Consider the following 24,175-nt stretch of genomic DNA (forward strand, 5'->3'; position numbering starts at 1 on the left):
ATTATTATTGGAAATTTGGCTTAAGAACATCGGAAGTAATTGGATATTAATTTTACAGGTTTTTAACTCTTTTGTTCGACTGTCTCACAAGAATCTCAAATATGAGGCTTCTATTTGTGTTGAGATGTATTTATCCAGCGCTAGACACAGAGAAAACGAGAGGTTTTAGGGTCTCCAGCCTTCATCGCCGTCGGAAATATGTATGAAAGGATGATGTAACCCTGCGGCATTTTGGGTTCGGTTAAATAAATAACTACTTTGAATTTAATGTCTGTTACTTAAGCTGTTAAGCATTGCTTTAGACGAGTGGATCCGCTACGAAACGATGTGTATTTACACCTAGATAGAAAAACCTAGACCATCGTGTGCTTCAAGGCTTAATAGGCACACACGTTGCCGCCGCACCATCACGGGGACATATCGAATTCAGTTGTCAAGTCGTGCGGAAGACCAACCGGCCACCACGTTACTTTGTATTTAGTTCAACAAAAGCATGTGGCAACTGGGAAATACAAAAAATAAAAAAACGTCCTCTGGTTACTGCTTGGTTCTGCTGGCCTCCCCGGTCTTTTCCAGGAATTTTTGCTGGTTGAAAACATTCAGCGTGTTACAATCGGAAGTGTAGAGGTTGTATTTCAGGTTGAACGCAGATAGCACTATTTCAGCTACTGCTCTCATTCAGACCCCATTCGCTAGTAGAACTTATCTATTTGGTCATTCAATGTACTACTCGCGATGTAACTACACCGAGAGACTGGTGTAGTCGCATTACGGGAAGATCTCACCCGGTCGGAAACCTCACCTGCTTGGACAGCTATTTGGAAAACGGGCCCCTCTTGACTTCTACTCCTCCAAAGCCTATTGTAAATGCTCGTGAGCCAACATCTGAGTGCAGCCAATATATGCCACATGATTTTCTATCGATCGTGGAAATTGGGAACGAATCTTGTGGAAAAGCAGAACAAAATAGCTTCTAATAGTCTCGAATAATAATAATAATAATAATATAATTGAGTTGTGACGCCCAGAATTACGAACTGAATAGAGAGCAATTATTTTTTTTTTTTTTTTTTATAGGTTTTTGTTTTAACATAGAAACAACTGATTGTTTTTCCTATCCGAAAATATGAGGCTTTTTTTTTTTCTTTTTCCCCAAAAGAGATCCATCCATCAACGATCAATTATTTGTCACTATGTAGCCAATTACATAGGTACAGTTACATGACTATCATCGACGATGCCCTATTAACTTTCCCTCAATTTGCCAGCTATAACCAAATGCTAATTCAAGGCTTTTGCGAAAACCTATTTCAACGATACGGCGGCTCTAAGTCTCCGTACTAACCAGTTGAATCGATATTTACACAATAGTCACACACATTTACTAAATACTAACAAGCGCAATACAAACATTCAGATTTAGCAATACAAACAGGTTCGATAACGTGTATGTTTATTAAACCTCTATGACGACCTGCTCAAACGACATGGGCTGAGAGTTATTCTCTGGACTACATCGTATAGGAAGCTCTCACAGAAACTATTGTTAGGTTGATACACCTACGATTAAACGGCTATGTTGAAAGCAAAGCGTATGCAGGCCTACGCAGTGCGACGAGAGATCGCGACTCCTACTGACATACGAATTTTTAGGCTGCATAGAAGCTTGTACCTGTAACATTTTGCAACCCCATAGAGCGGTGCAATGAAACTTCGTTATTACGTATTTTTTACTCTATGTCGCATATTCGGTTGGCTGTTTCATAAATGTAACTATCGGGCGGTATTTTATGCAATATTGTAGGAGGATATTACTATATAGTAGGGGTACACCGGGTGTAGGCTGCCGTAACGATGGAGAGCTATCCACCATCGTCAGTGAATATTGTTGAACTAAGTTTGCTTACATCGTGAAATAAGTGATGAGGATTTACTGAACGACGGTCCATATGCACTTCTGTTTAGGGATCACACGTAGGGTGGATAATTAAGACACCGCATATATATGCTTAATGCTATACTGGGCTGGTAGTTCGAGATATGCGAAAATTTGAGTATGAGAAAATTTAAAAAAAAGTAAGCACTTCCAGTATTCAGCTCCCGATCGTGGCAAGACAATTACAGATAAATGCTTGAGCTACCTTTCCAGGACTAGCCAAGTAAAACGCGAAGACGTATTTGATACTGATACGAATAAGACTGCTTTTGTCAAGAGTTATGCCAGTCTTAACGAAAGTTTCGTAAAATCATCTGTTATCGCAAAAGTTATCGTAAAGTAATGTAAAAATCGTGCATCAGAGTACAGTTAGACACCTGCAGGTAGCTACACAACGCATCAGTACCAGAAGGACTTAATAGATTGTGGTAAATTGATTGCATAACAATAGTAGGCCTGGAAAGAATTTATTGACCGGACCCGAAATAGGCGTTAAGTTCCTCTCATATTTTAATAGTTATTAAATTAGTGGAGGTGAAAATATAGCGTCGTCGGAAACCATCAGCGTCAATTACGTACTTTACGGTATTTGTGCATTGTTATGCAAAAAAAGCTAGAACTATATTGATTTAGTCTGTATTTATACTGATTTTATATGTTGTACTTCACTCTCTGACGTCTCATACAATTCGCATGAGACGTTACGGAGGCAGATGGAAATGTACATTTCCGTCTGCCTCCGTTTACCACTTTGTCATCTTTTGAAAGCGTACTGCTAGCATAGCGTCGCATACTCACGTGCCGCTGATGCCCTCTACAAATTTTTGTTCAAGTGTGTGTTTACATCAAATAATGCGACTTACATACAAACGATACAGAACGTCCGCTGATCATCTACGACTCACCGTTGCCGCTCCAACATAGCGATGAGATAGCGGTCTAGCGGACGGCCAAGTTTCTGTCAAGTTGGTCGGGCTGGAACTGCACCCGCGATCATCGCCTATGTATTCATATCTTTTTATTAGCTTGAGAATACATCATATAGACAGTGTCGTCCAGCGAATAGTCTGCCAGCGGCTATGTGCTGAAATGACGAGATTTGTCGGCAGCTCGCTATCACACTACCGGATGAGCAATAATGAGAAAGCAAAACACAAGGAAATATTCGGCATTTGACTACAATCAACTGGCCTTGGACATAGTGAACGAGTAGAAAAAGACCGTTATCCAACGATGTTCGAAGACGTCCGTTTCGTGGAACTTCATTAGTAAAGCGTTTCGTTGCTTGTATGTCGATGGATACTTCTGGACGCCGTCGTTCCAAGTGCGTCGTTTGCCCCCTTTTATTCCTTCGGCAACTGTTCGCTTCAGCTTCCTATATTGTTTTCATTTTCGCGCCACAGCTAGTAGTGACGTTAACGATATAGCGATAAACAGAGGTCAGGGACGGAAGATTTCGTCCCGAATAATGTTCGACGATTTCTAGCTTTGATCGACATCAGTCATAAGGCTAAACCCAATATGAATTAATTGTATGCTATAAATGAGTAACATGACTTCTTATACTCGCAGTGCCATTGCGTACTCTGTTGACTTATCGCATTGAAATTCGTTTGTGTACAGAAGAACACCAACTTGTAATTTGCTTTTCTTTAATTCGTGGTTGGAATTATTTGAAGGACGCTTGTAACGTATAACGAAATTCACACAATGTTTCGGGCATATGTGTAGGTACGACGAATCTGTTAGAAAAGAAAACACGTATTCTTAGAACAAACTGAATTTTCGAAAAACACTGGAAGAATTTCGAAAAATTGTTAAAATATAAATATTGCGCTCACTGAGTAAGGAAACGGCTAAATAAAAAACAAGAAACTTTTGTGATACGCACTGGATACAGCTTATTAATGTGCGCTCTCAATAGGACGTTACCGTGAACGAAGTACTGACTTTGCGGAGGAAAAATTCATAAAGCTAACATAAATAATATAGTAATAACATAATACATCAGCATTTTAACCGTTCGCGTTCATCTGTATGAAGAGTCGAAGCTTTCAAACGTTCGTTTTCATTTCATTACTAATAGTCAGAGATTTGGTACTTTTTTATGGTGCGTAATTTCTGATGTTGGACTGCCATTGCACATTGTTGTCAAGGTGCCGCTTTTTTTTTTCGCAAGTATTTTATATTAGTAAAAAAATACAAAGGTATTTTCCTCTTCGATAATTCAAACTTCATTACGATGTCTGCAATCTCTGTTTGTAGCTACTCATATGGCCTAAATACATTCAAGTTAACAGCCCACTACTCCATGGGAGACCTTCAGGCTACCAGTATAAAATAACAAAAGAAACTTGTTTGTTATTCGTTTGTTTCACAATACTTTTCAATAATGTCGAAACAATTCGGCCGGAAAGAGGAAGTTCGCACTTACTATTTTAGGCTGCATTGCGCTAATTAATTAGATATCTTTTTTTCAAATTCGTTAGCAGCTATAAATAACACATATACAGAAACACCATGGCTTGGTGGCAGAGTACTGGCCATAAAACAGACGAGAAGAAATGTTACTACAGAGACAATTTCAAAGAGACAACGTTTCACTGCCGGCCAGGAAACCGAAATTTATCGCAGCGTGAACAGCACCCCAGCGACCTACTAGTAGGAAAGTTCGAGTAGGAGCTGTTCAACCTCGATAACTTCGAGAGTACTCTGACTCTTCAGCGCAATGAGGAATCGGCCACCGACAGTTCTTAGACGGTATTTCGCTGTTTGGAAGCTGCAGGGTAGAAATCTGCTTGAAACGAACTAGCAGTAGTATATGGCGGAACTCATCAAAATCGCATGAAACCTGACCATGTCATAGATAACAGTCGCTTCTGGAAGACAGGGCTGAAAGGACCATAACATAATGTTTTTTTACTCTTACGTTTTGATTTTCATTAGTTCTGCGGTTGCGGTCCGTAGCAAACGTTTAGCCTTGCCTTCACTGTTTGATAATGTTAACCGCTCACAAAAAAGCGTCTGATCATTGCATGCGGTGAATTACGTACCCAAAACAAGCACCATAGTTCTGTTGGAATCTTTCGCCTTTGATATTTAAGAAGGCATAAAAAGTGGGGCAGTTGTGTTTGCACAAAAGGAAACAGCGACCGTTATTTAGATGATTTTACTGTTTGTGGATCTGCTTCGTCTAATGACAAGACAAAGATGTTTCGACGCTATCCGCACAGAAATACATTGCGGCTAGAGAGTATCAGCCATTTCGGTGAACTGGGCTAATTTGGACCCATAAAGGAGGCTGCAGTGTACTGGTACGCCCCACCTACTGCTACAGGCTATTGTAGTTTTCTGACGGGAGGACCGCATAGATCCATAGAAGTTCCTAAATCATTATCAGCTAGAAGAACCACATCAAAAATGAGCGTTTGCTGTAAATTTTTATTTAGAGTGTAACCATATATATGTGGAACCAAGTAGTATTGTATTTTAGGTGCATCTAATATCAAACAAAGAGCCGAGGTAAAAAATAACAGAAAAACTTAAAATTCTTCGAATAAATCAAAAGTTTCTCATATAAAAATAATAATCGTTTTGTGCGATATGTGCTTATATCAATCAGCTCGCAATTCACAGTCTTTTCATTAACCAGAACGCCAATAGCGCCCTGATAAATGCAACTAGTTCCATAGCAATTAGGTAGGCCGTTGGAGTTCTGTTGCATGTTGTCACTACCGGCATCAAGTTCGTGCTATCATACATTACTTGACGTACATATTACTTCAACATATAGGCGATAATGCAAGGAAGAACATAATGTATACATGTAAGCAAACGTTTAGGATTTAGTGTAGCTTGCTTCTCTTCTGCTGACGCCTGTATCAGATTTGTTCGCTTACTTAATACCGATTACTTACTCACTGGTCATAGAACTAGTATGGGGTATACCGCTGGAAGCAACTTACCAATAAATACCCTTGCTAATGTGGACTAGAAATGCGGGTATTCCCGTTAACAATCGTGGTGAAACAATTGCGATACCGATAGTATAGCTGTCCTCGGTAGCAGCTTTGCTAGTAGTTACCTAAGCAAAGTATATGGCCGTTTCTAAAATACAAACCTCCTATGAATAATAGCAAATTCGTGGCCGCGGCTAACTGTGGCTCAATCTTGCAAAGACATTTCCTACACTCATACCGATATTTTTGGATCCGTCATTGCCTTACGTATTAGCTTTGTCTGTATGGTGTGCATATCTAGGCGTTGATTAACGTCACCCCAAAATCCAGCAGTCCCTTGTAGCTCAAAAAGGGCAATTAAAGCCCCAGGGGACCAAAGCAAGTTGCATCGAGACGAGTTTTGCTAACGCGTCGAAGGTCATACATTTTCATGCCACATTCCCCTTCGGGCACCACAAACTGAGTCGCCATGGTCGCAAGTATTTTAAATACTTTGCTAGTCTATCCAATGGCCTTTTGGACAACGTATTATCTGCGCGTTTTACTCGACGAGCTTAGTTCGAGTGCTTACCAACCTCGTCGGTCCGCCTTGCCTTGTCACTTGCTTCATGCGTGCATTTCCCTCGAAGGGAATCATGCACGGTTAGTTTCGGGCACCCCATCTTAACCAACACAAGTGTTTCTTCAACCTATACAAATAGGAGGACTACTGGATATCTGGATCATAAGGTTATCCGTTTGTCAAGAACGTTTTACGTAGCCGATGTTTACCCGACGCCACTTAACCGACCGATTCACTAGCAATCCATGGCAGATAGCGTCGAGTCGGTAACAACGGAGGCAGGAAGCCTCATTTCATCAGAACATTACGGCTAATCGTGCCGAACGAATATACCGAAAAAACGACTTCTGTTTATATAGCTGCTAATTCTTGTTTACAGAGGCCAAAGTTAAGCGCGTACGCAATCTGAATTTTCAATCGATCATATCCCTCATTTTTGTGGGTGCATACGATTCGAATGATCTGACTTAAAATTTCTTTCAGTTGTCGTTGTAAACCATCGATTATTTTTCTAAAATGCTATCTATGTTACATCGGTGCAATGGTGCCAGATCGTTTGTAACCAGGATACATGATCGTTAAGCGGAGCAAGTCATAAACGAGGCGAAATATCTTAGCAGTTATATTCGCTAAAGAAAATTTCAACGAAGACCAAATGTCGCTCTATCGTTTATGTCCAAACCACCTAAAAAAAATAAAAATATAAAAAAAGATATAGCCGAGTTGATGATTTACCTACCCTACACATTATACCCTTCTGCAGGTGCTAAAAGATGCAACGCCGTTGTCCGCACGCGTTGAATGTCAGACGGTCTGAAGCTAGATGGACGTGAAGATCTCAACGTAATTAGGACGCGCACTTGGCTTACGGCTAGTCTAATGACGGCGCTATTCTACTTCAGTTGAACTGCTACTCCAACTGATCTACGGCAACGTACGGGTGCAAAGTTGAACTTATTGATCAGTGTTAAGCTTCTCATACGGAGCAAAAACTAGAGCTAGCTGTGTAGATTCATAAGTCTGTGCTGATTTGACAAGGATTACAACAAAACGGATATACACCACGTATACTACAAATTTGTGTACGAAAGCAAAAACGTCTGAAACGGCTCAGAGTACTGTTGCCATAGTATGCACATAATAATTTTTACATAGAAAAAAAAACACTTGTTTACTATTTACTGGCATTACCTGACACGTCATGGTCTAATAGCACTTTCCTCGATTTACTTCTTTGTCGTTTAGTATAGTTATGTTATCTATACTACATAGTAATTCAGTATTTTTATGTCAGGCTGGGGGCTTTCTATTCAGTTAAGTTCATGTAGAGAAATATTGATTTTCTTTTGTTACACAAGTTCTGGTTTTTAGTTCTTTTTTGACTTGTTCCACCTTTGCGCGTACGTCAAACAGCGCACAAAGCACGGCAATTGTAACCCGTGCACGCTATGTTAACATAAGGATTTAGCTAAATTCTGCTAGAGCTTATCGAATGCCCATATATCGAAAGCCGTACAAATACTTTTTGCACTATAGATCATCATCGATCCTACTCCCATCCACTGCCGTCACCGAGAACCGTTCATGCCGTATGTAACTGACGCATATGTAGGTCGTTGCCAGCGCCCTTTAAAAATAACACTACGAGTACAAGGGCGGGTTTACGTACGATCGCGAATGTATGTATGGAGCGATTTACGGATAATATTTAAAACAGCAGTGCCTGTTTCACACGAACATGGTCGGCTCTGTACTTAACACGAGATGAGACTTCAAGCCGGACCGTGTCCATCAAGCGGTAAGCCCCTCTGTTCTGGAGCTAGAAGCTCTTATTTGAAACAAACGTTTCATTGTAATTTTAATCTAGTGGCGATTTGTGATCATCATAAAATGGCCAAATAGTCAAGAATCGCTGCTTTAAGACTTACCATCAAAACCATTCTTTAATATGTGTGACGAAATGCACCGATACCATATTTCTATGATCGTTAACGTTATTCCTTATGCAGTAATAACGTTAACGATCATGGCTGTTCGATCGGGATAACGACCTAAGCTGAACCTAGAACATCAATGCGATCATTGCCGCTACGTTTTTCACATCGGTTACATTATTAAATCCCGCCCAGTCAGTAACATCAGATGTACCCCTAGAAAATTGTACAATGTACAGGAGTATGTTATGTTTTTACGACACAAAGTACGTATGGGACTGGGCTGTTTCTTTGTTTTGGTTATCTCATAGTTCTCAAATCCAGGCTGTACAGTACGAAGAAAAAAAAGTCATTTTTGGACGAGTACTAGTATAGGAGTCGTTGGTAAGAGTTGAAAGGGGCCGGGCTAAGATCATTCATGAGGCCAAGCAAAGAAGCCTCGATTTAGCCAAATGAAAGCACTACTGTAAACGTTCTTCAAACAGGATCCCTAGCGAAACTCGCCTTGATGCTGAACCCTTTTACTTCTCGTTCTTTTTGCTATAGACTGGTGTCTGCGCGAATTAGCGAAGAATCGGGCAACCAGCGTTTCCCCGTGTCATCAGAGCCCTTGGTTCTGCTACATGGGTGAATGCTGAACGGGTGGATATAGTACTGAGACGGGCTGATTCTCCTTTATAAGACGGAACAGATGGGATGAGTTGCTCCAGTTGTAGTTATACTGCAAGGAGACGAGCGAGTTAACCGGCTGTGCCAGACAAAGAACAAGGGAAAAAGAAATAGAGAGAGAAAAAGGTTTGCGAGTCTGTTGGTAGCGAGGAGAGCAAACAAAGCTTGACGGACTTTTCCAGCCTTCACGCTTTAGACCATTTTGATCTTCCAGACAATTTAACGCTTACGAAGCACTTCTGGGCAGACAAAAGCATTAGATAATATGATTTTTCTTTTTCTGTGCTCCTGCGCCCCTCGGCGTATTTTGCTACTGTTGTTTTGTGACATTATCCGGAAAGGAAAATTTCTTAGTGGCCTTCCTAGCTGGTGCTGCTGTTGATTTTCATTGGTCTGCGTGGACACGGACGCATCGCCATATTTCGCTCGCATCATCATGACCATCGCTATTCCGACTGACTTCTACAGATTTCCTTTTATTTGCAGTTAGCCAACTTGCTTGTACGCTAATGAGTGGCCGTCGGTTAGCCACGATCCAAAGACTGCGGAGTGTACACACAATCGGTTAAGCTGCAGGATACAGCTAGGTCTGTTCTCCACTCCAGAAGGAACCAGGCGATGAATACGGTTTGAATAAACCGCCAACTTTTGAACATCTATGAAAGCGCACTAAATGCATTGTCTGAAAATGAGGGTATCGCGGCAGGAAATCGAAATTATGAGAGACCGTTCTGGTAAAAGCCTTCCAAGGGATTACTTGAAATGCTTTTTTTTAAATGCCTTTCTCTAAGTACTGTGGCATAGTACACTGGAGCTGCAACTGACAGCTTTTGCTTTACCTGAAACATTTAGCAGAAATGCTGATGGAGTTTTTTCTTGCGAGAAAATTTAGATATACATATTCTCGTTTATTAGTGAAAACTATTGCCTCAGGTAATTCTGTCGGTCTCAGTTAAATCACTGTTTTCGGTATATTCCATGTTGGCTTCGTCGAATAAAATTCGAGCTAACTCATGAAGGAAGCACAAGCTAAAATTGTCGTAGCAAATCATTGCGTAAAGAAATGTCGTTTCCGTCACTGTTCAGGCAAACTTTATGCAGTTGTAACCATAAATGTAGTACGTACTACATCTCTGGAGTGCGAACATTGAGCCTTCATATATAGCAGGCCTCTGGATTTCCAGGCACAAAAAGCACGCTTATAAAATCTATCTTTAAGCGTTACTTGTTCTTGCATTGACTTTCTCGCTCCTTGCAAAAATATTCCGTTTCTGAACAGGACGATTCTAGCTTGCCTCGATGCTCACTCTATGGTATGAGCGCCTCGGTCGTGCACTGCGTTTGTAGTAACCGCGGCAGTAGCATCGGTTTTCGCAGAGTGAAACAGTGAGGTAGAAAGCCTATCCTACCCACAAGGGTGAACGGGCTCATATCCTAGGTTGTTTTGTCATTGTGTAGGCTAACGAGACGAAGGGTACCTTAGCAGCGCGTCAAGCGAGCGCGAAACTCAGTGAATAAATTAGAGGAAACGTAATTTTACAACGAGAGACTTGTCTTAGCGGTGTTGAAGGCGCTGCAGCTTATGATAACATCTGCTTAATGCTAGTGGACTGGCCGCAGGTCACTGACGACTTTGTCCGCGGTGGCCATAGATGCCGAAATAGGTAGACCTCTTTTTCCGCCCTGTTTCCCACATTCCCCGTCTCGCCGTCTAGTCGTCTTCGAAACATAATAGCACAAAATCATAGAGAGGCGCTGAACAAGAGAACATTAAGGAGCCAAGTCCATACAGCTGACGTTGCGTTGATATCCATGAAATGTGTTAAGCACGAAAGCGATAGTTGTGGATAGTTATCGGTCGGCTATCTAACCGGCAGGTTGCTATCGCGGCGCCCACCACTTAAGCAAAAGGACGCCCAGGATCTGCTAGGATATCTACGTGTAGATAAGGCCAATCTCTACCTTAAGAGCCAGATATGCTACATTATGCTAGAGGTGACATTCGTGTATATAAGTGGCTATGCATATATACATATATTTTCCTAGTCTATATGTAGTTTTGTGAAGCAGTATGGACTTCAACGGTTAATAAGAATTTTTATTTGTTTTCGACATACAAAGCAAATTGTCAACAGCCCAGTGACATGTATACGTAGAAGTAATATAGTTGCCCGTTCCAATGACAACAGCTAAAGGTTTAGGCTGCAGCGGGTACCCAGGAATCATTGAAGGCAGATCTCTCATAGCCCAGATGATTGCGTTACCTGAATATAAGGCCAGATGCTAAGGCGATCCAGTCAAATCAATGGTGAATAATTTTAAAAATACAGCCCAACGGTATGAGGTACACTAACGTCGGGCGATAAGCCCTTGGGACCGCAAGGTACATAATTCTAAATTTTGCATGAGCGCACTTCTGTGCATATACATATTGAGATACGGCAGACAAATTTGTTTTAAACTTTCTTGCCAATTCTCGTATTGACTATATATTCCGGTGTCATGCCTGAATAGATCTCTGGTATGCCTGCCAGCAAATTGTTCGGTTCCGGTGCTTTATGGAAGTGACCGTTGCTATTATAATGGGCGATAGACATGCCATAATCATTTGTGAAAAAATCCATAAAAAAAACAAGCAATTTTCTATACAGGGAAACAAACCGCACGTTTAGGACGGTGCAATGATCGATGTCATGCTATTTTTTTGAATCTTTATAGAAATGTCGTTACCTCGAAGTCGGTAGAAGTAATAGATATAACATCGTTTTTTTTTTTAATTTTATTTGCTTTAAATTTTCACTTCCTGCTTCGAATGTCTTGTTAATCATGACTTGATAACTTGCTTGTCAATGGCTACAGCAACTGCGTTATTAATGTTATGACAGCTATCTTTGAATTAGTCCATAATGCTATAAGGCGCTGGGGGCATAATCGAAACAAGGATTCGCCACTTCGATTCGACTTCAACTGTTACCTCGACAGGTTTTTAGGGCGGGCTCATCCATTTCATATTACATAGTTGAATAATCAACCACGTCTAAACTGTATCCGTTGTTTTTTTTTCTGCAGAGGTCTTATGTGACCTTCAGAAAAGGTATGTATTAACTCAATAACCGTGAAAATATAATTCTGCGGCGTTTATGTAGCACATGTGCTCTATATTCCATGTATTAATATGATGTAACTATATGCTGGCTTTCTAATGTAAAAACAAGCTCAGAAACAATACGTTGGTTGCCGACTTTCACATCACGCAGGTATAGTGTAGTACAAGGATACAAAACACAGCCTGTTGTCGTACAAAGAGAGCTCGCTTTGTCCATAGAAAAAAAGACGTTCAGCTTAAAAACGATCTGAAGGACACTAACAAAGCGGCGTCTTTACACGTGCTGGCTTCAATGCGCGACGCCGCATTTTCTGAAGTGTATCTGTCTCATATGAAAATCAATGAAAAAAGAATAAGAGAAAAAAGGAAGGGGTAGCGAGAGTGTTTCACCGCCGTTATAAATGCTTATTACCGTTGCTGCTAAGTCTCACGTGCGTATGGTAACGACGACGACGACAAATGGTCTTCAACACAGAAAGATCAGGACAAAGATATATTTATGGAGAGTGGAACGCCAACTGGGAAAAACGAAATTCTCCGACGTCATGAAATTACCATGAAGAAAGGATGAACAGTCAGGTAATGCCAATGAAGTCCAGAGCCGATAAAAGGTGTGAAAAGAATCTAACGCACATGCTTCATATAAACGAAATTCAATTGCTTACCCGGAACGAAAGTAGAGAACGTCTGTTGAAAGGAGAATTGGGCAAGGAAGGATTCGCTGGTCAGGAACGGTTTTTCACTACTAATGAAGAACACGCCGGTCCCTGTCAGTTACTGCTGGCGTCACCGCCGCCGAGCTCAGGCATTTTATCGCCTTTAGCGAGCTAACTAGAATGCTCAAGGAGGCAACAACGCGACGAGGACATCAAAGGATGACAGCTATAAGTAGTGTTTTTTTCAACGGAGAGAACGTCGCCGGCTGAACGAGAAGGACTATAAAGAACTCGCTATCTTTTGACCCTTTGAAGATTCCAGTAAGCTGTTCGGATGGTGTCCAGCGGTAGACTTTGTTAGGAGAGAACTTAAGAGCTTTATGTCTGTGTCTGCCAGATAAAGTTTCCTTATCCTCGATGAAACTTCTCACCAATCATGGAAGCGTAGTGGAACCAAAACAGTGGGTTCTTATCGTTGCGAGTTTCCAGCCAGCTCCAGGTTCGCTCAAGTCTTTCGTTAGGATCATTTTGTCTGGAAAGTTGAGAATGAGAGTATTACTAATGCCAGAACGTGCCTACGATACCGCCGCTGTCACCGGCGTTACAGTATAGTTGAAGAGGTTTCACCGACCCAACGGAGGGCCACTTCGCACCATGTGCGACAGACGTCGTTCGTTCGCCATCTGTTGCGCACCGTAAATGATCCGGACATCACAATAAAAAACGGAAATTTTGTGGCGTACCACAGACTTTACCATTAGTTTCAGACTGGACCTAGTTCATTAGTGCATACTACGCCGGTTAACAACATAGGTGGTGCAGGAACAGGAGGAACCTTCTCATAGTATGATTTCTCCAATACGCCGACACATACCGATAACTGTCGTAAATTTTGTCGAAGGAATCATATAGGTTAATTAAATTCCTGAATTGATGAATTTAGCGTATACAGCAGCTAGTGATAATTCACACATATTCAGAGTAGCATACCTGAATTGAAAACTTTTCTAATGCTTGATTTCAAGATTGTATGTGAGTAAAAACAGGTAGCCTAGCAATAAATCCTGCAGTCATGCTGATCACCATTCGCAGAGGACATTACAGCCTAAACAGTTCACAGACCCATCTCAAAGTTTCTCTTTTGCAAAAGTCCAAAGCAATTCAGCGGGTCCAAATCTGGGCTGTTCAGTGGTCATGTGTGCTTATCTCATTAAAAACCAGCCCCGCACTATTTGTCTAGAGTATAAGCCAATGGTCGCTTGTGCAGTTGTTTTTACATCGCGAATAAACACTTTTCGACTTTCGAATCAACAATAATCTGCTGTTGTTGTGACAATAAAAAAAAACAAACAACACTGATTAAAATAATTTTGATCCGTTTGCCCCTGAAAACATCTGTTAAAAGCATCTTTGACTTGTCACGTTGTCTCAGCTATGACATACACAGTTGAGATTTTCACGAAGGATCCGTAATATGATAATCTTATCCACATGAAATCTCATCTTGAAGATTTCATTTAGATAGAATCAGTACTAGATTTGCACTTTAGGCCGTATCATTAACTGTGTAATCTGCAGGATTTTTCGTCAAGCTATGCTGGCACCTGTTTCGGCTCATTTATAATGCTATAGACCCATTGGCATTGTCCTGCGAGGAGAGGATTGATAATAGTTGCCTATTGATCCGATTGCCGATAAAGATCGGATTTTGAAACTGTTTCATAATATGGTTGCAAGTTTGCCTTCATTGTCTTTACAAAGACCTTTTTTTAAGTGTTACTACATTCGGATAAATGTATTGGTGAACATGTCGCAACCGCATGGAAGCATTTCGAATTCAATCGAATCGCCCGATGTATATTTTCCCATGTTTTTAGCACTACTAGTTATATGGACAAGCTTTCAAAATCACCTATTTTTATGCATAATATCAAAGATCCGCGCCATTAGAAGCCCAAGCGGAGTGGGCCTTCTCGGACGTGGCTGGTGTTTCTTCAACAGAACCTATGGAGCGTATGGCAACCATACAGATAGCTGTTAACCTCAATATAATACAAAATAATACACTATCTTTACTAATTCCTTATTTTTCCCTCATTCCTAATTTTCCTGATTATTGTCAACGGCTAATATTTTTTCCAACGTAGAAATATGAACTGACATGGCAGCATGCCTGTTAGGTACGGTCGCCGGAGTGACGCACACAAAGGTGCATGCATCAGCCACCCAGATCACGTTGCCCCTCACTTGGTAGACATGGGCGAACGTAGAGCCGGGCATCTCGTGAACAAAATTATGTGAAACAGAAATAGTAGGGCAGAGGAAAGTACGTATAAATATAGTTGTTCTGTTATACTTGTGTCGTATAGCCTTTTAGAAACCGGACGCATATGAGAGGCCTATAAGATGTTTATACTCCGAACACAGTTAAACCTGGCATGGGCATGCGCAGTGGATACACCTTCAAAGTTTCCATAGAATTGTTTTCAGAAGATATGGGCTTTGTAAGATTATCATCTGGGAGGTAATGGCTAAAAGTGAGCTTTTGACGACAGCATAATTGCTAGAGCATAGTAGAGCGGTCGACAAGCTCGTTGTCATGCAAACATTCTGGCCCTATTAAGGGCATTCTTCAAGGGATTTTTCTTCTGCGTTCTTCAAAGGTTGAAGGAAGAAACTTTCTAAATACTAGATAACTGCCGAGTCCAAATCGAGATCTAAGTCAAATCTCTACTCTCTGCCCTGTGGCGTATGTTCATCATCATATTAACCTTCATTGAAATGTTTATATGCCTGTTCGTAATTGAATCAAACAAAAGATGTCATTGCAAGGTGGCTAAAAATTCCCGATGGTTAGAAACAACCAATCAGTAACGATAATAATAACACGCCTGTGGCTACTTCAGAGATCTGAGTGGAACAACAATACATGCGCAGTTAACTGTGATTATTTGAAAGGCGCAACGTAGGCCTACGAGTAACTCCGACGTCTGAGCCAAGTGGTTTTACGCAAAACCATAGAAAGAGCCTAATGTAGATACACCCTGATGGCCTCAAGGCAGATGGTTAGCGTATGGCCTGTTTTATTATGCACACCGCTTTCAACACAAAAGGCGTAATAGAACACACGGATGCAAGAAAGATGCGACTCTCAAATTATTGATATTAGATACTTGCCTATTTGAATTTGGATGGCGGCCCATTTGAAAGAGATCTGTTAAAGAGCTTTCAAGCTTTAATTTCTAACTCAGGCAATAAATTATAAAGAGAATTGCCAGCTAGCTAGCTGCTGTCGTTAACAGTATGTGAAGGGAATGCGGTGCTTATTTGGGTCTAATTGGATAATAGTTTGCGCTTTTGTGTATAGGATATGTGCTATAAGATGTCCCGTGACCAGCCACCGCTGTAAGTTTACCTATCTTTATTAAGGCCTGGGACTCTTTTGGCGTAAATCAATATTTTTTCGTTTATACCTTACAAACGTCTAGGCTAAAACGTTATACGCTGAACGGCCCAATATTGACTGGCCTGTTTTGTGTAAGAGTTGATTTTGTTTTTCGGCCGGCAAATTAATCGAACGACGAAAAATACCCAAACAATTTAAGTTTAGTGATTTTCAATATTTTATTTTACTTAGGAAATCAGAGAAAAATTGCGTTCCGGCTTCACGAGATTAAATGGTACTAATTGTACGTCCGTGAGCACGCATGTATAAAAAAAAAACAAGTTTATAAATACAAGCGCTATTCATGAAATGTTAACAGCCAGAGGGCAGCGTGATCTAAGTAACTAATATGTACCTCTTAGTGTATGTTGTCGTAATAACTATTAACAAACGAACATGCTGATCAGCTGGTTCAGACCTCAGCTTGAAGACCGACATACATTTTACGTCCGCAACGTCTGATTATGTTTTCAGTAATAATATGTACGTGAGCATAACTTGATACTATATGCTATTGCGCTGCAGGCTTTAGTATCTTCGAAATAATAATAGACCCACTAAGTTTCATATGAGCTGCCTACCTCTATAAACGCGTAACAGCAATAGTAGCTTTATTAGATCATACAAAAATGTCTTATGCGATAGACATGCAAGCCAAGCGATTTGGAAATGTCTAGGTTAAATAGCCGTAATGGATTTCGCATGAATTAGCTGGCCGCAGGGTGCCTTTTGCCTTATAGGGCTCACGCATAAATAATAATCAATCACCTAATGGGCAACACTATAATGCTTCAGACCCACTTATAGAACTGTAGGTCGTTAAGACGGTGGTTTATAAGAACTTTCGACGTCCACAGCTTGTATGTTTGCAGGCGCTACATCAAGCACACAAACGGCGAACTGCAGTCGTAGATTGTATTATACGAGACGTAAATAACGTTCAATGAACATATCCAAAGAGAATCAATATGCAAACATATCTTTTTCAACAATCAGAAATGGCTTGAACCCAACGTTAGCTTTCGTTTAATAAGCGGAGGAATACGAGTCCTGGATCTTTGAATCTGATAAAGCAAACAAAAGTAAGAGTAGTCGATGATCTAATTCTTATTTGCATAGCTCTTTATCAAACTTCGTTCCTCTTAACGATAACTTCCTTAGCAGGCTTCCCATGACTTATCTTGTAAAGGACAATTGCGTCAGTTTCACTCGGCGATAATTGTCGCTAGCACAAATACCCCAACTTTTGAAACTATTGCTACTGTCCTGAATTAATATTTTACCTGACGGTGACCTGTTTGCGAGTAGGGCCTCGCTTGAAGGACGCGTAAAGGGTCACATGTGGACACTGAAATAACTATCGGGTATTTGTGTCGAAGTAAATAAGGTACCGGCTGTTCAGCTTCGGTGACCAAAGCTCGATATTGCCTCCGTAAGCACTACCTGTTTTTGCCAAAGTCATTGTTGAAAATCTTACTAACATATTACTCGGAAACTATGTCTCACTGGCCTATCTTTGTTTACACGGGATAGTCGCTAAGTGTCTAAAGGGGACCACAGATAGTGAGAAGACTGCCCATGTGAGCTCTGCCAGTGGGCTGGATGGAACATCATCGAATTAAATTCGTCCATGTGCCACTTGTGCAGAGTGCAAGAGGAAAGCTTTTCGACCAAAGGTCGGAAGCATGAAATCGACGTGAGCTGCACACAAAAGGTTCCCTTTGATCGCCTTAGATCGTGCCTCTGCAACCCAAATACTTCAGCCGAAACGTTGGTAAAAGTCCTAGAGCACTAGTTATTACAAATATATATAGATATACGGACAACAGTACATACGTACGCGAAGACGGCTCGACGCAGGACATCGGCCAGCAAACCTAACAAACCGATGAGTCGCTCAAAAGAAGGGACAATGCAGCTAGCTATAGGCGGTTCCGGAAACAACAGGCAGCACGCATGCATGTGTGTATGTATCCTATATGAGACTGTTACGATCTGTAACCAAATTTATGCAGACGATCGTGCTTGAAACTTATGCAAAGTTCTATGACTAAATAATCTGAGCTTTTCAGCGACTCCTATGTTGAAATTTATAATAACTAGCAGTAATAATTCACAGCCCCTAAACGAGAATCGAAGTAAATATTTTTAGCCAAAGACTAATAAACGGCTAAGAGAGAGCGCGGGTTTCAGTCTCTATTAATTAGAGCCTAATAAGGCCATCGAAATATCTATCTAAAAATTTTTTTAACCCATCTAATTTATACTGGTACTATAGAGTGTTAAGACAAGCAATCGGCATCCATTTACCAATAACACTGATCGGTTTCTGTCCGACTATCGATTGCCTTTGTAAAATTAGGCGCTCAAAATTAGATTGGTCTGAAAGATAATTGTAGTTTTGTCACACGTTCGATTTGCAGAGAACCCCAATGGATCGTCATAGACTGATTCGGGTCGACTCAGCCATTTCGAAAATATATATAGAATAGGTCAAGTTGTAATTTCAAGTTAATTACCTTTCAGTAGAGATTATTTCAACTATTACCTCACATCTTAATATAACTACGTATTTTGTTATTTTATAATAATAATATATAATAAGCTTACATCTGTATTGTGTGAGCTTCATTGTTTTATATATATATATATACATATATATTTATATATACATATATATATTCGATGGTGTTAACGCCTAATTAGTAATTTGGAATTTCGATCAGCCACTAACGTTTCCCATTAGAGTTTCTTAGAAAAATAACTAAAGATGCTTAGTTAGGATACAGTGTTACGCAATAAAGCAGACTTTGTTACACGTACAATAAAAACGAGAGTTATATTCAACCTCTGTTTTGTTCAAATTTTTTTAATTTCTAGGTACGTATTTCGTTGGCGCAGGAAATCACGCTTCGGCTTGGACTTGAGCCTATCTAGAGTATATTCGCGTCACTTCCAGCCCCCTCCGGCCGATTTTATTTATTCAGACAATCCAAAGTTGGATATGCATGCTATGCCTTTGTATAACCAGACCATTTGTTGTGCGCCTAACCTCTCAGATCGAGTTTATCGCAAAATCGTCTATATACACAATTCTCCCTAAAATGATCCCCACAGGTCACCAAACAACCACGTTACTTCGTCTTTGCTAACGCTTTTTTCGTAGAAAACATAAACAAGAACCAACTGCTCACTTATCTAGCAGGCGCACTACTACGAACTAGCGGCGCAACATCGTAATTTCGTGTGCTATCTATAGCGTTCGAGTATTTCGACAAACATATATTTTGCCAGTACTGAGTCTTCAAAATAATATCGGTTTTTTATTGGACATACTATATTTTTATCATTAATTACACTTAGCGCAAGTTTCTGGCAACTTGTTCCGATTTACATAACTCGCTTTTACGCAACCCGATAGAAACGAGTATCATCAACGGCGCTCTGCACAATAACAACAATATCAGCACAGACATACAATGCTTGTATCGTTACGTGTAGTTTGTGTGCTCTCGATGCATTAAACGGCTTTGTTGGCTATATACTTAGCGATTCCTCTGCCGAAAAACGTGCCACTCGGCCTTCCTGCGAGCTGAACTATTGGTTATAGGCAGCACCTGGTCTTGTTTGGGACGCCGTCGTAGGTACTATCTATTCGTGTTAGCTTAGCCTTCCTCATAGACTGAGAGACCGAAGTGGGCGAGGAAACGAAGTCAAAGTGAGGTAACATTACGGTAGGTGGCCATCGCTTATTCGCGGGCACGCAACTAAATGTCGCAAATAGCACGCACCGTACACATTTTGCGCTCCCTGCTATAATCTGAGACCGATTGACGCGTCCTGCAGCAGCGGCGGTAGCGTACATGCTCCCTTAGATTGAAGGGTGGGCGGGGAGGGGTAATAAGTAGTTTCTCGTTAGTTTCGATGCGCAAAGGGAGAAGAGTCAGCATCACCGGTAACTAAGACCAATGACGGGAGGGAAATACTCAGTGGATGATTACAAAGGTGACGAAACGCCCTTGCGAGCAGAAGTGAGCTGGAAAACCCCCGGCTATTACACCTGAGTCATTTGCCGCTGCGTTATGTTTAAATTGAAGTAAATCAAGTTATTGTGCTGTGCGTTGACAGGGATTCAATAGAAATAATGGAAAAAGATATCATGCAAATGTATACAGATGACGCATTTACAGAGCAGAAAGAAAAAAATGGCTGATTCTCTACGCAACTTGAGCAAAGACGCAAAGTTTTGGGTCTAAGCAAGTAGTAGGGAAAATGTCCCTTTACTGGGTTCATAAGAGATTATTTCCATCCATCCCCAAGACACACGCCGATCTACCTCTATGCTATTTGTCCGCTTGACAGTTCCATAAGGCTCGTTGAAGCTGCAAGAAGGAGTGACCATATAACAGTGCGATGTAACAGTTTGCGTATATTAAGGCCATTATCGTATCGTCGTCAGCAAAAATGCTGATATTGTATTAGCTATTGTAAAGCCCAACGATACGACCAAAGTGACGGCTGCGATGATGACGAAATGATAGCGAAATTTGGTCCTAAACGACCCGCAGAAGTTCCAGATAAGATTTCCATTTGAACGTCCTTGATTGGTCTCAAGACGCTGCATCAACGTATATTTATCTCTCTGTCTATTGAACGCCGCCGCTGTTAATTCCGTCCTCAGAAAGAAGGCGACGAGAGACAAGAATCTTCTCTCGTCTTACTTACACGATACACGAATGTCGACGATGGACACGATCTTACTCAATTACTAGTATTGGTATTTTTCTTCATGATGTACTTGCGCTCTGCTTCCCCCATACTAGTAATAATAATATAATTTGAACGCTGGTGTATTTGATTAAATATACTGGCTCGAGCTGTCTGAGAAGATAAATCGAAATATTAGTTTTTGCCTTATCTCGCTTGTAAATCTTCAAAATTGTTTGAGAGAAAATGATTTGTTCTCTAGTGCGAAGTAAACAGCTATTTCGAATAAACAATCGATGACAGTCGGCCCCTTGAGCCTTGATTTTAGGTTTTATTGTTAAGGGACAGAATAACTGTTTTATGTTTTGGTGTTGATGAGACGCTCGAGAACGGTCACAACTAAACGCCGACCATTTTTTTTAGCTAGCCGCGCGGTTATTTGCTAACTGTATGTCAGTCTCTGCAAACGCGTCGAACGGGAGACGAAAGGCGTTCGGACGCCTGTAAAAAAAACTTGACCATTTACTAGTATTAAATGGTTAATGCATTTACTAGTATTAATGGTTAAGGTAGTGACCAATGAGATGGATTGCGATCATTTGGTTACTACTATGCATAGACAGGCATACCACTTCACCTGTTGCGACGCCGAAAAATCTCTCCCTAATAATATCGAGATTGAGAACGAATTTATGAAATTGTTCTAACTATTACCCTACCACCGAACGATTCGTTGGCGCGTATGAAAATCTAGTTTTTGAAGCTACCCTTATATTATATACGTCCCGTGTATTTCCCTAGGTGGTTTGGCCGTCGAATAAGTCGCACAAGTTCCGGTAAATGCTCATTTGCCGGTTTTATGTAATGAGCTCGCAATTCTATCGTAGCAGTTAAATAGAAACGACGTAAAACAATCTTTACTAAGTAAAATGGAAAGCTGATAACAGAACCGTGAACAGCAGGCTGCTCGAACACTACGATATACATATATCCTGCTACCATATTCCGGCTGCATTAATTAATACAAAACTTCGTAAACTATCCGCACTTTCAGCACAGATCAGGCCCTTATAATGCGGCATCGACACTCAACTTACGCTTTACTTCAAGACATCTCCTATTCTGCAAGGCAGTGGCGGTGAGCGTACGGCAGTCAATGCGAATCCCAGCGTTCGTTGGCCGAATAGACGTTAAGCGTTGTAACATATCGAGCAGCCCGCCCCAGTTAGAGTCTGCAACGCCACCGAGGTCTTGTTAAAACTTTTTCGTCGCGGCTGTACCGGAAATGCGTACGAAAGCATTTGTGACAGGTTCGAACTTCGCTAGTTAATAGCTAGCGCTCCGCTATCGACGACGGTTCGCTGGGTGAAGCATCATCCTTCGAAACACCCGTTGTGCGCCTTCTCCCCTAAAATAGTCCTGCATAGCGCATGGCTATATTAGGTATTGCGCTGGCTGAAAAGACGAACCTATTTTCGAAACATAGACAGTAAAGCACCGTACCGTGACGTCAATCGAATTCAAAACATTCCCATAACTATCGTTTACTGGCAATGTCAAGGCCAAACAAGTTACGGATGTCTCTTAATAGTTAGGTTAATAATAACTTGTAACTGTTTATTAATGGGCTAGCGATTTTCTATCTTGCCGTAATAGTATCTAAAAAAAATCTGGCGTAACTTTAAATGATACCCACCACAAGCGTTGCGTTAAGTAAAACGAAATAATAATATGTTGTACCTCGACGACGTTAAACGGATTAAGTCATCTTTCTTTCTGTTAACCGTACGGATTTCATTTATGTAATGATAATCAAGTTACGGCAGGCTGGGGTAGGGTTATCGAAGCCAACAGAGCAAGGATCGGCTTCTGTAACACGCGTTTCTATACTTGATATATTAAATCATTCCGGACCAGAACCGTAGGGTATTACTATAGGGGTTATCCAAAAAAGGATCCGTGGTATAATATTTTCCGTCGGTCGTTGGCTATCCGATCTGTTGCATTGGTGAGATATCAACGGTTCTAAACGGAGAGACGTGCAGGACGTGTCGTTTGCTAGAATAGGCACAGCCGTTGCCATTATCATGCAAATGTTGTTTCGGGTGTAAAAGAAGGTAGTTTTTTCCACGGCTACAGTCACTGCCACTATCGAACTAAGTAGAATAAGGAACCAAAGAACTTTTCATACGCAAACTTCTTGTGACCTTCAACGCGAATTAAATCTACGTCAGCGTTAGGCTGACGCAGTGCGGTTAGCCCGCTACCGACCCAGCCGTCCCGTCAGTTCAAATCGCCGAGCAGTAGTATCTCGCATGTTAGTACGAGCAGCTGCGAGGAAGTATGACAGTAATGAAGTTTTCATGCAGGAGGGAATACGCCTTAGAGTTTTAGAGTCAGCCAAATGAGCTAAGGTGTTGCATAAATCAAAGTCTATGCTATGAATTAGATTAGGCCGACGGGTGAAAGTAAACTTGCTTACCATTGCTAGATTTAATCGATGAAACAATAATCGCAAAATTTCGCATCATCATTTTCCACTGCTTAAGCTGGTTGTCTGTAAAGAATGATGAACCTTACATCAGAAGGTCGTTAGCTGCTTCTATCAGACACACGGCGGAACACCACTGGCCTATCACGACCTTCTGCCACGTTCTTTTCAAGAACGTATGAAAGTGAATGGATTGATATTTTAAAGGAGTTCATAGCTCTTGTAACGCAGTGAAAATATCAAAAGGGTGCCAAAAAATCAAGAAAATCGATTAAAAAAAGCCAAGTCCGTAAGCAATCATACTCAGCCCAAATGGTGTCTACTGTTAACATAACACCGGCTATCGTGCCAGAGGACCTAGGATTCGGAGCTTTCCGTATCCGCTCGAAAAAAGGAGATCTAAAATATCCTAATAGATTCGATATACTTTTCAGTATAAACTCTGACAGTCACTAAACGTAGCGCTCGATCGTACGACTCTACCAAACGCTGTAAGCATTAACTATTCATTATACTGATCTTCGGAAAGCGAGTGGCTTTCCTAGATACATTATCGCGAGCACGTATCTGTAGGTTTAACGAACACCTTTGCATGACTTGCCGCCCCCCTGCAGAGTCTACGAACGTCATTTTAAAGCTTCGTAACATAATGCTAGCTCGATCTCAGACTTAACAAGCCCCATTCGAGGTATATGATACGGCAGTAAAGA

The 24,175-nt window shown here is 41.0% G+C and overlaps 1 long non-coding RNA gene across 2 annotated transcripts in view; it reads right to left on the reverse strand.

Moving 5' to 3' along the window:
* Positions 1-1,436: 1,436 nt before the first annotated feature.
* Positions 1,437-24,175, reverse strand: part of LOC111261060 (uncharacterized) — a 46,203-nt gene continuing 23,464 nt past the window's right edge. The window contains exons 2-4 of one of the 2 annotated variants that reach the window (XR_002680743.2): positions 22,072-22,393; positions 2,842-3,678; positions 1,437-1,672 (exon numbers count right to left, since the gene is read on the reverse strand). This is a non-coding gene — a long non-coding RNA (uncharacterized LOC111261060). The remainder of the gene's footprint in view (positions 1,673-2,841; positions 3,679-22,071; positions 22,394-24,175) is intronic. The other variant, XR_002680746.2, reaches the window with a different exon arrangement.

Source organism: Varroa jacobsoni, unplaced genomic scaffold, assembly GCF_002532875.2.
Source record: "Varroa jacobsoni isolate VJ856 unplaced genomic scaffold, vjacob_1.0 scaffold_516, whole genome shotgun sequence".
In the NCBI taxonomy this organism is placed as follows: domain Eukaryota; kingdom Metazoa; phylum Arthropoda; class Arachnida; order Mesostigmata; family Varroidae; genus Varroa; species Varroa jacobsoni.